Consider the following 11,763-nt stretch of genomic DNA (forward strand, 5'->3'; position numbering starts at 1 on the left):
AAATCCCAATTAGTCAGGAGTCTGAGGGAGGATAATTGCAAATTGGAAGCCAGCTCCAGCAACTTAGCAAGACTGTGTCTCAAAATGAAATAAAGAAGGGGTTTGGAGTGTAGCTTAGTGATAGCTTGTGCTAGGCACTGGATTCAATCTCTAGTACTGTGAAACAAAACAAAAAAAAAATTACTTGATTTCCACAAAATGTTTTGATGTGAAAATTTTTAAAAACAAAGGAGATTTTTTTTGTTATTTTCTCCGTCATCTTATTTTTTTGTTTATCTGTTTCTTGGTATATATAAAAATGCTGAAATATTTATAAGATTTACAGTGGGGAAATTTTATTAAAATAAAGTATAGGTGGCCATAAAGTCTGTAATGTAAATATCTTTGTAATTAATTGAACCCCCTGGGATTACTTCTTCTGGATAAAGTTCTGGGTTTCTGCCGTGAAAATTGGACACACAAATCATTGAGGTGACATGTGACAGATGCATGTGCAGTGACTGATAGGAGTGTTGCTTTAATGCAAACTGTTCATTGCTATTTTGCACAGCTTATTGAATGATGAATTGCTATTGAGGGACAACACATTCAGCATGTCATAGTAATAAACTATTTGTTATGATTGTTTGTCTGTTTCAGACTTTACAACCACCTCTAAAGATTGAGGAGTAATCACTTAACCATGTTAAAAATAAATTTGAAAAGGACACACTATTCTTTGTAAAGCATTTTCTGTATAGAATCTTTCCTAATTTGTTTACTGTTGCTTTGATAACCTAAACTTAACCAATGTAAGTTCCACTATAAACTACCAAATAGTCCAATAGAGAGTATTAGAGGACATCTGTGATCATGTTACTTCATTTTATGATTTGATGACATTATAAGGGAGTACAGTAGAAAATATAATAGGTTTAAATTTGTAATTATGTTGAAGGGGACTTTTTTTAATGGGATTTCCTTTTTTTAAATTATTTAAAAATTTTTTTACAGTCTGCATTTTGATTCATTGTACACAAATGGGGTACATCTTTTCGTTTCTATGGTTGTGCATGATGTAGATTCATACCATTCATGTAATCATACATGTACACAGGGTAATGATGAAACCAATAGCGTTAAAAGAGCTCTTGTGTCATCTCCACTCCTTTTAATGAAAGGACTCTGATGCTTTCATGATGGATAGTCTGAGACACCCAACCAGTGACACATTCTTGACAGATGTCTTTAAAATAAATGATACAAAATCATTGGGTTGCTTGTAAGTGATAAGAAATGTGCAGTCTTTCTGTGGCGTATGAAGAGGTGCTTGGGAAGATGGGCACCTCCAGCCAGGTTCCTGGTGCACCGATTCTGACATCAATGCAAACCCAAAGTAAAAGCAGTTTCTTGCAAATCGAAACTACACTGAGATTCCATCTCACCCCAATTAGAATGGCGATTATCAAGATTACAAGCAACAATAGGTGTTGGAGAGGATGTGGGGAAAAAGGCACACTCATACATTGTTGGTGGGGCTGCAAATTAGTGCAGCCACTCTGGAAAGCAGTGTGGAGATTCCTCAGAAAGCTTGGAATGGAACCAACATTTGTCCCAGCTATCCCACTCCTCGGCCTATACCCGAAGGACTTAAAATCAGCATACTTCAGAGATACAGCCACATCAATGTTCATTGCTGCTCAATTCACCATAGCCAGATTGTGGAACCAACCTAGATGTCCTTCAGTTGATGAATGGGTAAAGAAACTGTGGCATATATATACAATGGAATATTACTCAGCTATAAAGAATAATAAAATGATGGCATTTGCAGGTAAATGGATGAAATTGGAGAACATCATGCTAAGTGAATCCAAAAGACGAATGATCTCACTGATAAGCGGATGATGACACATAATGGGGGGTGGGAGGGGTGCAAGAATGGAGGAAGGAGGGACTGTACAGTGGGAAAAGTGGGGTGGGAGGGATGGGGGGAAGGAAAAAAATACCAGAATGAATCAAACATCCTTACCCTATGTAAATGTATGATTACGCAAATGGTATACTGTTACTCCATGTACAGACAGAAACAACATGTATCCCATTTGTTTACAATAAAAATAAATTAAAAAAAAAGAAAAAAGAGAAAGCATTTTCTTCCTCCTAAGCCATGGCATATCAGTTATACAGAAATACCACTTTGGGAAACAGTCTTCAGGAGAGCCTAGATGAGCTCATACAGACTCAACAGATCACCACCCCAATTTGCCCTTCAAGTTCTGCTTTAGTTTGATAAGGTTATAAACTCAGCATTGTCTTAGAGAGTCAGGAACAGAGTTAATTCCAGGGCCTCTCAAATAATGTATGGATTATTCCCATACAAAAATGATACAGATTCTGTGATAATGTGTGTACTTTTGAATTGATTGTTGTTGAATTCAGGAACGTGACAGAACTTATTAAAGTGGATAAAGTGGAAATTATAGCCTGCGATGGTGAAAATACTGGCTCCATACTACAGGATGAATAGGAAAAAAAAGACTTTTTAGGGCATCTTCTATTACTATTATCACTTTTTGAAGAGGAGCAAGGAAGAGACTTTTCAAAATGACTTTTGAAATGACTGCACTGTACTATATTATCAGAGAATTCCAGCAAAAAGAAGCTTATAACTACATTCTATTACATTACCTTTATTATACAGCATGAAAAATAACTTTTTAAATAATGAATCAAAAGTTGTTGCCTTTTTAAGAACATTCTTTAGTAAACTCATTTTACAACTCAGAAAAAGAAAAAAGAGATATTCAGTCTTACCAATTGCATCCTTTGGAAAGTGTTGAGGTATAATAAATGAGACTTTTCATTATGGATTATTCCCATACAAAAATGATTAAATGTACAATTTTCTCAATTCAGATGTTTAAATATTCCTTACTAGTAGTTTCATTAGGCTCTGTGAATTAGTGATATATTTTGAAGAATTCTAAATTATTTGAAGTAATGTGTGCTTTTTTGCCCTATAATGAATAAATAACAGAACTTGACTGCCTGAGTCTTAGAAAATGTGCATGTCTTAGAATTCTTTTCAAAATGAAATCTTCTACTTAGTCCATCAATGTAAGCTATGTTAACTAAAATTTCATGTTTTGGAAATGTGTAATATTATTTGAGGGTTTTACTACATTTCAGGAACGAAAACATACACTGTAGAGGATTATATATAGTCTTCCCAGAGGATGCAATAAAAATATTTTCAGAAATCTAGTTGTAAAAAAATCTTTCCATGATTCTTGTTTCATTTGAAAATAAAGCAAATTCTCCAAACTTGACACTACCTGCTATGTGCAGAATAATGTGCTAGTTGGATTGTCCCCTGGGAGGTGGATGTGAGTCCAGATGCCTCTTTGCTGGTTTATTTCATTCCTAGAGTCCTTTTGTTACATGTCTTTATTGTGGTTCCAAAGTGGACAACCATCTTTAATTCAGTTCTTGTCTCCAATGAAATAAAACGTGACATTGATACATTTGATTTGTCAGTAAAGCTGGACAAGTAAGAAGATTTCTGTCACTGAAGGTTGGCAGCATTTATTCGTGTTTAAAACTTGTGATTTTCTAACTGTGGGGCCAGAGCTAAGGTTAGTGTAAACTTGTAGGGGAAGGAATTTTGCTGGTCTGGATTTGGAATCTGCAGTTCTTTTGTTCAGAGGCAGTGGCATTACAAAGGAACTTAAGTTCCTGAGGATTTTTCCCAAGTAGAGAACACCATTTGGAGGCCATGTTGACACTGTCTCCGTGTCTCAGTGTCTTGGGGTTCTGGGGGCAGGACAAGGCTGCCGGTGTTCCTCTTGTGCTTCCAGTTGGCTAAGTGGTTTCAGAGCCACTAGGAAGGAAAAATGGTTGTGGTCTCTCTATAGGAAGTCTCGATGAAAGGTCTCCATGTATCAGATTTCTTTGGAAACTCTATGAAGTGCCTGTGTGGGGTCTCTTGAAATCTACATGAAGTCTCTTTGGAGCTTGGTGTAGAGGATTCTCTGCAAGAATCTTCTGTGAGGGCTCTGTTGTGGTGACATATCTTAATGTACTGTCTCCGTGGGTTGTCTGTATAGGAGGAATTCCTTGTAAGTCTGGGAAGCACTGTAGGCGGTCTTTGTGAGAGATCTCTGTCAGGACTCTGGAGCAGGGGGAGGTCTTTGTTGTCTCTGGGTCAGTTCCGTATGGGAGAACTCTGTGGAAAACATGTAAAGTCTCTGTGGGAGGTTCTCTGGGTCTGTGGGGCATTATGAGATCCTGTGGGAATTCCTGTGTAAGGTCTCCCTGAGAGGTTACTGTGCCATCACCTGGTAACATGAGGGAGATCACCCTATGGTGCTTCTGCACAAGTTCTATGTAAAGTCTCTCTATGCATGTTGTATCTTAGAGGTCTCTTCGTGAGATCTCTGGGAAATCTCTGAGAGATTTTGGTGTTGCAGTGAGAGTCCCTGTACTGTCTCTCTGGTTTCTTGTATAGTCATCTTTCAGGGGTCTCTATGAGATCTCTCTGAGAATCTGTGAAGCTTCCATAAGGCCTGGGAGGCTGAGTGATGTCTCTGTGAGGGAGCTGTGTGAAGTCTGTGTGGCATTGAGAAGTTGCTGTGGGAGGTCTCTGCCTTAGGTATCCATGAGAGGTCTCTGAAATCTCTTAGTGCAAGTCTCTGTCAGAGGTCTGTGTGGAGGTCTCTCTGACATCTGGGTGAGGATTTATTACTTATTTTTAAGGGAAATCCTTGTAAGGTGTTTTCTGTGTTAGCTGACAGAGGTCTCTGTGAAGTTCTCTGTGTGGGTCTTTGTTGGAGTCTGTCAATGTGGGCCTCAGTAGGGCCTGTGTATGGATCCATGTGGATTTTGTGAGGTCTCTGGGTCTATGGAAGTCTCTGAGGGTGTGTGTTGAGGGCACCGTGGAGGACTCTGGGGATCTCTCATTGTGGGTCTCTGTCAGGAATCTGGAGATCTTTGGGAAGGGTCTATCAGTGTGGGTTTCTGTAGGAGTCTCTTGGGAGTTTTTTGTGAAAGACTCTGGGAAATCTGTCAGTGTGGGTCTGTGAGGGAGTCTATGGAATTCACGATGGGCATCTAACTCTATGACTCTGTGGAAGTCCCCTAGGAGGTCTGTGGAGGACTCTGGGTATTTCTCAGTATGGGTCTCTGTCAGGGATTCTGTGGAGATCTCCGTGGGGGTGTTTCAGTGTAGGTCTCTGTGGGAGTTTCTGTGGAGGCTTCTGTGGAGGATTCTGGGGGTCTCGCAGTGAGGGTCTGAGAGGGATTTTGTGAAAATCTCTGTGGAGGTCTAACAGTATGGGTCTCTGAGGAGGTTTCTGTGGAAATAATCCCAGTCCATAGCCTTTCTGCCCCTCATGAAGGACAGGACTGGTGGCAGGAGAAGGGACAGAAACTTGCCCCCTCCTACTTCTGACTGGCCCACTGGCATTGCTGTCTGTGGCACTTGTCCCTTCAGGAGCCTTGGGGTTCCTGTCCAACTAACTCCCTTCCACTTAGAACTTGCCACTTGGGTCCATGAGAGGACCTGGCAGTGCCTGGCCCATGGTCATTTCTGCTTTCACTCTGGACTGCCCTAGACACCTGGTGAGACAGAACCTGACTCAGGAGAGGCCTGTGGTGTCTGTACCCACACCCTGAGGGGCCGCTCAGTTCCGTGTAGGGAGGATCTTGATAGGCATGGGGGTAGAGCTCATGCTGTGTTTTCTTCCTCGTGTCTCTTGGAGCAGGACTACAAATGAGGCCTGTGGAGCATTGCCCACTGCTCACTGAATGTGAAGCAACAGCGTGGAAAACTCTAGAGAAATGGATCCTCTCTGCTTTGTGATTTTCTGCTTTCCCATATGACCAGGGCTTTGAAGAGGAAATCTGGACTGAAGCAGAGCAAGGCCCAGAAGGGACCAATCCTGACCTGTCCCCCTAGCCAGGAAACTCCTGCATTTTGAACAGATCACTTCCCCTTGTGGGAATCCTGTCTGATTGCCTTTTTCCCTGGAAGTCTGTGACACAAGCAAAGACTGGAGCCAGGAGACTTGCTCTGTGACCCCAGGCTGGCTCCTTGACCCTTTTAAGTTCTGACTTCTTCCCTGGGAACATTACTAAAGCTATATGTATGTGTAAAGGTCCCTAGGCTGCAAGTCACAACCAGAGTGCCCTAGACCTAGATTTTCCACCAATTATCAACTCAGCCTTTCTGGAATTCAAGAGGCAGTGTTGTATAGGCTTATTAATACACTCCTCAGAAATCTATCTTCTCTGCTTGAAGGATTTGCTTCATTTTGCATTTGTGTCAGAGGTAAAGGGGCTTCTCCAGGCCTGTAGTCTGGGAGCCAGGGCAGGGGGAGGCCTGGAGTGGAACTGGAGTGGGGTGGGGTGAACAGCTCAGTCCCTGATGTCCTCTTCCTCCAAGCTGGTGTTTGGCAGTGGGAGGGCATGGACTTCCTATCCATGGCACCAGTTAAGCTCACCCCATGCCACTCTGCCTTCTTCCTTGGCTAAAACATAACATTTTTCTCAAATATTTCACCCCGAACCCACCATGCCAAACCATTGGACAGTTACTGCAGAAATAGTTCTGTCCAGAAGGGGACTCAGGGTTGTTGACCCCTTCCCTATGCCTCAACAAGGCATAGACAGAAGCCACTACCTTTAATGAGAAAAAAAAAAAAAAAAAAAAAAAAGAGAAAGCAATAGACATCTTGATAGGAAGAAGTCATTAGCACACAAAGAAGGTACATGAGTCAAATAGTCATTCTCTGTATGGACTGATTTTTTTTTTTTTTTTTTTTTCAGAAAGAAAACTTTTCTTACCAGGAAAACTGAAAAACATGATATATTTAACCAGATAAGACCTTTGAAGACAGCATTTTGGGTTATGGTGCAGGTGGCCTGAGATGTCTGCCCCGCTTTGCCGATGCTGGCAGGCACTGACTGGTGGTACAGGCTCTCTGAGCAGCAAGGCCTGATTGCTGTCCTGTGGCTCTTGGGGCTGGCATGATGATTACAGGCCCTATCGCTCATCATTTATCCTTTGCTTTGTGTAGGAGAGACCCCTCTGGTGACAAGATTGCCTACCACTAGGGCCTGGAGTTCCCCTTCTGTGTCAGTTTAATTCTGGTAGACCACCTCCATGCTGATGCCCCAGCTTGTCCACCAGGATCTGTCGAACAACTGTCATGATGTTCTGGGCTTTAGCTGTCCCATTGTCTGTTAACACTTTGCTTGTGACTGATCCCTGGGTCTGGGCAGTGGATGACAGTGGTTTGACTTTTTCCAAGGAATCTTCCTGCCCTATGCCTTTTTTACTGGGGCATAGAGACTGCAGAAAGTGATGCTTCCTTTTCTCAGTGTAGCTTTCTGGAGGGTCTGACATTTCTCTGGCAGGGAGGGGAGAGACTGTCACTTCCCATTCAGGAGGCTCCTCCTTCTCTACCTCTGTCCTCCTGGTCTCTTCAGATCTTGAAGACTGGGACTGTAGTTTGATTTCCAGCATTGCCATACCACAGCATGGGTCTCCTGAGACCATACCTCCACTCTCCTCCCATGGTTCATACCTGGCCTTTGCCAAGCTTGGATTGGGCTTGAGGCTGCCTCTTGCAGTTCCCGTGATAATCCTGCCATTCTGGGTTCTGCCGGGGAGACTGTAATTGTGAGGCTGAGAAGGCAGGTGGTCCTCCTGTGTAGTTGGAGGGACCACTGAGGGCTCATGGCTGCCACCCAGTGGGGTTCCTCTCCAGGCCTTCTGCCTCTCTGCAGGTGAGGGATCAGGGAGGGGACTCTGCAGGGTGGGAACTGACATTTTTTTTACCACCTTCTCTTCTGGACCTTTCCAAGGAAGTTCTTCTGGGAAACTGGCAACCTTGGGAATGGAGTTGGCCCAGGAGTCAGAGGAGACCAAGGGAGAGGCTGACTGTGGAAGGGGTGAGGGTGGTCTCTCACCAAAGCTGTGATTCATGGGATCAAGGGCCTGGAGTTGTGGACTCCACCTGTGTCTCACCCGAGACCTCATAATATCTGTTTCTAGCATCAGATGAGTTCCTGGATCAAGGAAGGAAAGATTCTGGGATGTGTTCACTCGGGATTGCTGATCCTTGGAGAATGCTAGATTGATGTGTTTTTTGTGGGTGTTGGACTTGGGAAAAGTGTAGTTGGCAGCAAGCCAGGATCCACGCACGTACACAGGGATTATGCCCTCGTTTATCTGTACCAACTTTTTGCTCAGATGGTCTTGGAGGATTTTTTCCAGAAGTTTCTTGTTTAAGCCTGTAGATAAGTCACTTCCTGAGTCACACTTCCCTGGCCTCATCAAGTCACTTTCAAAATCCTCCTTTTCACCTTCCAGAACCTTTACTGGGGTGCTTCTTGACTTCCAGGGTAGATCCCTCTTTATGTCTTGCTCTGGGCCCTTAGGGAATCTTCCAGAGCATGTGGACGTCACCTTCTGCACACCTTTTCTACTTTCATAAGCAAGTTCAGCAGGCTGGGCAGCCAGGAAGTGGCCATGCTTATCTTTTGTCCGGCACCCACAGCACTTCCTTGAGAATTTGCCCTGATTCTGTGTGAAGTCCTGGGATGCTGGTAATCTGCAGGGAGGGCCAGCCTGGTGTTCATCTGTAATGAACCTCTCTAGTCTGTGTTGCTCTGGTTGCTCATGGAACTTGGTGCTGTTAGAATCCCCAGGAAGGATGGGGGCAGACTTGGGGGTCAGGCAGGGGCGACTGCCCTGGTGATGTTTGAGAGTGGATTGGCTCTTTGCTTCCTGAGACTTTTGAAGTGAAGAGGGTAAAACCTTCCTATGTTTCTGTTGTTTCTGTGGGGGCCGTTCCACATGCTGATTTTCAGTTGGGATGAGAGGCCATACCTCCTCCTGGGATGTAGAGCAAATTGTTCTCTGGGTCCTATTTTGAGGTGGAGAAGAAGGTGGTAGATTTTGGACAGAGGATGTGAGCTGGGTGTTGTTCTGGACCTGAGCCACAGATGGGGGCAATGTTTGTGTTAAGAATTGGGATTGGGCCACACAGTTGGGCAAGGGCTGGTCCTGGGAAATCTGTGGAGATTCTTCAGCCTGAGATTGAACTGGCGAAGGGTCAGAGACTTCATTAAATGTAATAGGTTTAGATCGTGCAGAGGAAGACCTCTTAGAGACCCAGGCAGTAGCCACCAGGGACTCACTGTGCAGAGAGGGCAGGCCCCAGAACAGCTGGCTGCATTTATGCTCTAAAGGGTCCCCCAAGGCTTTGTGGTAAGAGAAGTTTTGAGAACCAGGAAGCTGCTCTGGTTTCCCTTTTGTGTTCCAGAAGCGTTGTGCCGTGGTGTCTCTCTTGCCACCCAGTGACTTCAGCATTTTCCCCAGAGAATCCAGGTAGTGGTCTGGGGACATTGGTTTGAAAGAGGATCCATTTTTAGCATTTTCCTTCCACATTTTTAGTTCTGCTCTTTTGGTGATTAGCATTTCCAGTAGTTTCTGGACATCAGGGTTGATGAAAGAGAGACCCTTAGCCTCTACTTGCTGGTGTGTGGGGTCTCCCCAGAGTGTGGGGTCTGATGGATGGTGTGAAAGATGTTTTTCTTTCTGGGATTTACCATATGTCCAAGTGGAGAAAAATAAGGCCTTGGTAGTTGTCCACCACCAGGAGAAAAACAGAATGAAATAGCTTATGCAGTCAAGTCCTGAGATGGCTGTGATCAGGGATGCCCAATAGGAGTTACCTGAAAGGGAGCCCTCTGGGACAGTGCCCAGTGGGATTGTATTCAAGCTAGATTGGTCATCTTTAGATTCTGATAGGGATGAGGCCAGAGGTAGAGGGTTGTTGGTCAGAGGAACCAGGGAAGCCAACAGGGACAGGGTAGTAGAAGAAGAATCCTCCACATTCTGCCTAGGTGACTGGTGGGCTCCAACAGGCCTTGGTTTGAATACCTCACCTGGGGCATCTTTATGTAGCAGCTGAAGAAATCTAACTTTATCATGGAACTTCCGTAGGTGGCTGCAGAGGATAGGAGGCACAAACTGCAGTGAGGAGTAGGAAGGACCAAGAGGTGTGCAGGGACGGGTACTTGTGGCCCACGGACCCTCCACTGCCCCACACATTGGCTTCACAAAGTCCATGCTATCCCTCTTTCCAGGGCTTGAGAAACATCCCACTCCAACCTGGAATATCTCACCTAGGTAAGCCCTGGGCCCTGGGGTCACATGGAGGACAGAGGGAAGTGGAAAGTTCCTCACCTTTGCAGAATTAAAGCCAGTTGTTGTGTTTCCTCCACTTTCTTCCGGCAGTCTCTACAAGCTGGAAATGGAGAATGAATTATGGGGGAGAAGGGAGGGGCCTGGGACTTTTCAGGAAGCTAAGTGGAATATCCTTTAGGAAAGATTGTGGGAGATTACACTCTGGAACCCAAGCATCAGTGTCCAAGGCCATGCAACCAGTGAGTGATAGCAAGGTACAGGATGGGGTCCACATTTGATCAAGCAGGTTGCCGCTGCATCCATCAATTCCCATGGTCCACACAGCCACATTGTGGGGGGGAGTCACCTCCTGAGTAATCGCCTTAGCAAAATAAAAGCCTTCTCCACAGGGGGACCTGGAGGTCCCACCACAAACTTGGCAGCATTGCTATACCTCTGCCTGTGCCACCTGCTACCTGCTGGCCCATCACAGCTTCATTCAGATTACAGAGCCTAAGAAATAGCCTTCGTTCTGACTTTCCTCTCAGGAACCTCCCTCTTGGGCCTCTCTGACTGATGTCCTCAGAGACACAATTCTGGTCCCTAGAGACAGGGAAAGAGACAAGTCACCTCTGGTGGAAGGGCAGAGCCTTACCTTTCAGAATGCCCTTCTTCTTCCTGCTCTTCTTCCTACACCTCTTCTCTATCTGATGATGAGAGAAAGAAAATGGAGTTGGTGCCCAATTCTCCCTTTCTTCCTAGACAAGCTGCAAGCTCATGTTTCTAAATCACATGCCTTTTTACATTAAAATAATGGAAGTCTGCATCCTTCTCTTTTACTCACTTTTCAAGTGGTAAAAATAGTATACTTTGGTTTTCTTTCTGAGAAAACACAAAATTTTCAATGTAAGCTCCACCATGGATGTCCTCAATCATTGATCCTCTGTTCAGGAACAGACTCATTTCCACAGGCTCATCTCAGCTGCCAGGTAGGCTTCTGCTCCCTGCAGCCAGAGGCGACTCCAGCCTCTGATGGGAAACCCTCAGGGCTCAGCACAGCCCTCACACAGAATCAGCCCAACACAGAAAGATTGGCCCACAGGCACCTGCCAGGAGAAGGTGACTGATGGGACTAGTGTTCCTCCCCAGAGGTCCCCAACCCTCTCAGGAATCCGATCCTCAACCACAGTGTGTGTTTTGCTCTGGGACCTGCAGTTCACCACACAGATGGTCTGAGAGCTTCAGATAGAAGTCTTAGTGCACTCTTTCCATACCCTGCCCCACTTGTCTCAGGAGAATGATTCTCTATTCTTTACTGAAATGTCCTGTCTCAGCACTTTCCATAAGTGGGAAGAACAGTGGGGAAAAAAAGAATCATTGACTATTGGGTTTTGGTCAAAGGTTCCTTACCTTTTTGATACTCCTATTTTTCAAAGATGGTAGCGAGAATACATTACCGTGGAGGTAAGGGCCTAATAGTATAAAGAGCACCAGTCCACCGACAAAGGCAAGGATCATTTCCATCACCCAGGTGGTGGAGCTGGGATTCAGCTAAATGGCATTAATGCTTTTCAGAGGAAAGAGAG

At 44.7% G+C, this 11,763-nt stretch overlaps 1 pseudogene across 1 annotated transcript; it reads left to right on the plus strand.

The window, feature by feature from the left end:
• The first annotated feature begins 2,126 nt into the window (after nt 1-2,126).
• Nucleotides 2,127-2,509, plus strand: LOC306643097 (transcription initiation factor IIA subunit 2-like; annotated as a pseudogene). The gene has a single exon. The product of its transcript is annotated as a transcription initiation factor IIA subunit 2-like (transcript).
• Nucleotides 2,510-11,763: the final 9,254 nt, after the last annotated feature.

The sequence above is a fragment of the Sciurus vulgaris genome (genome assembly GCF_902686455.1).
Source record: "Sciurus vulgaris genome assembly, chromosome: 13".
NCBI lineage: Eukaryota > Metazoa > Chordata > Mammalia > Rodentia > Sciuridae > Sciurus > Sciurus vulgaris.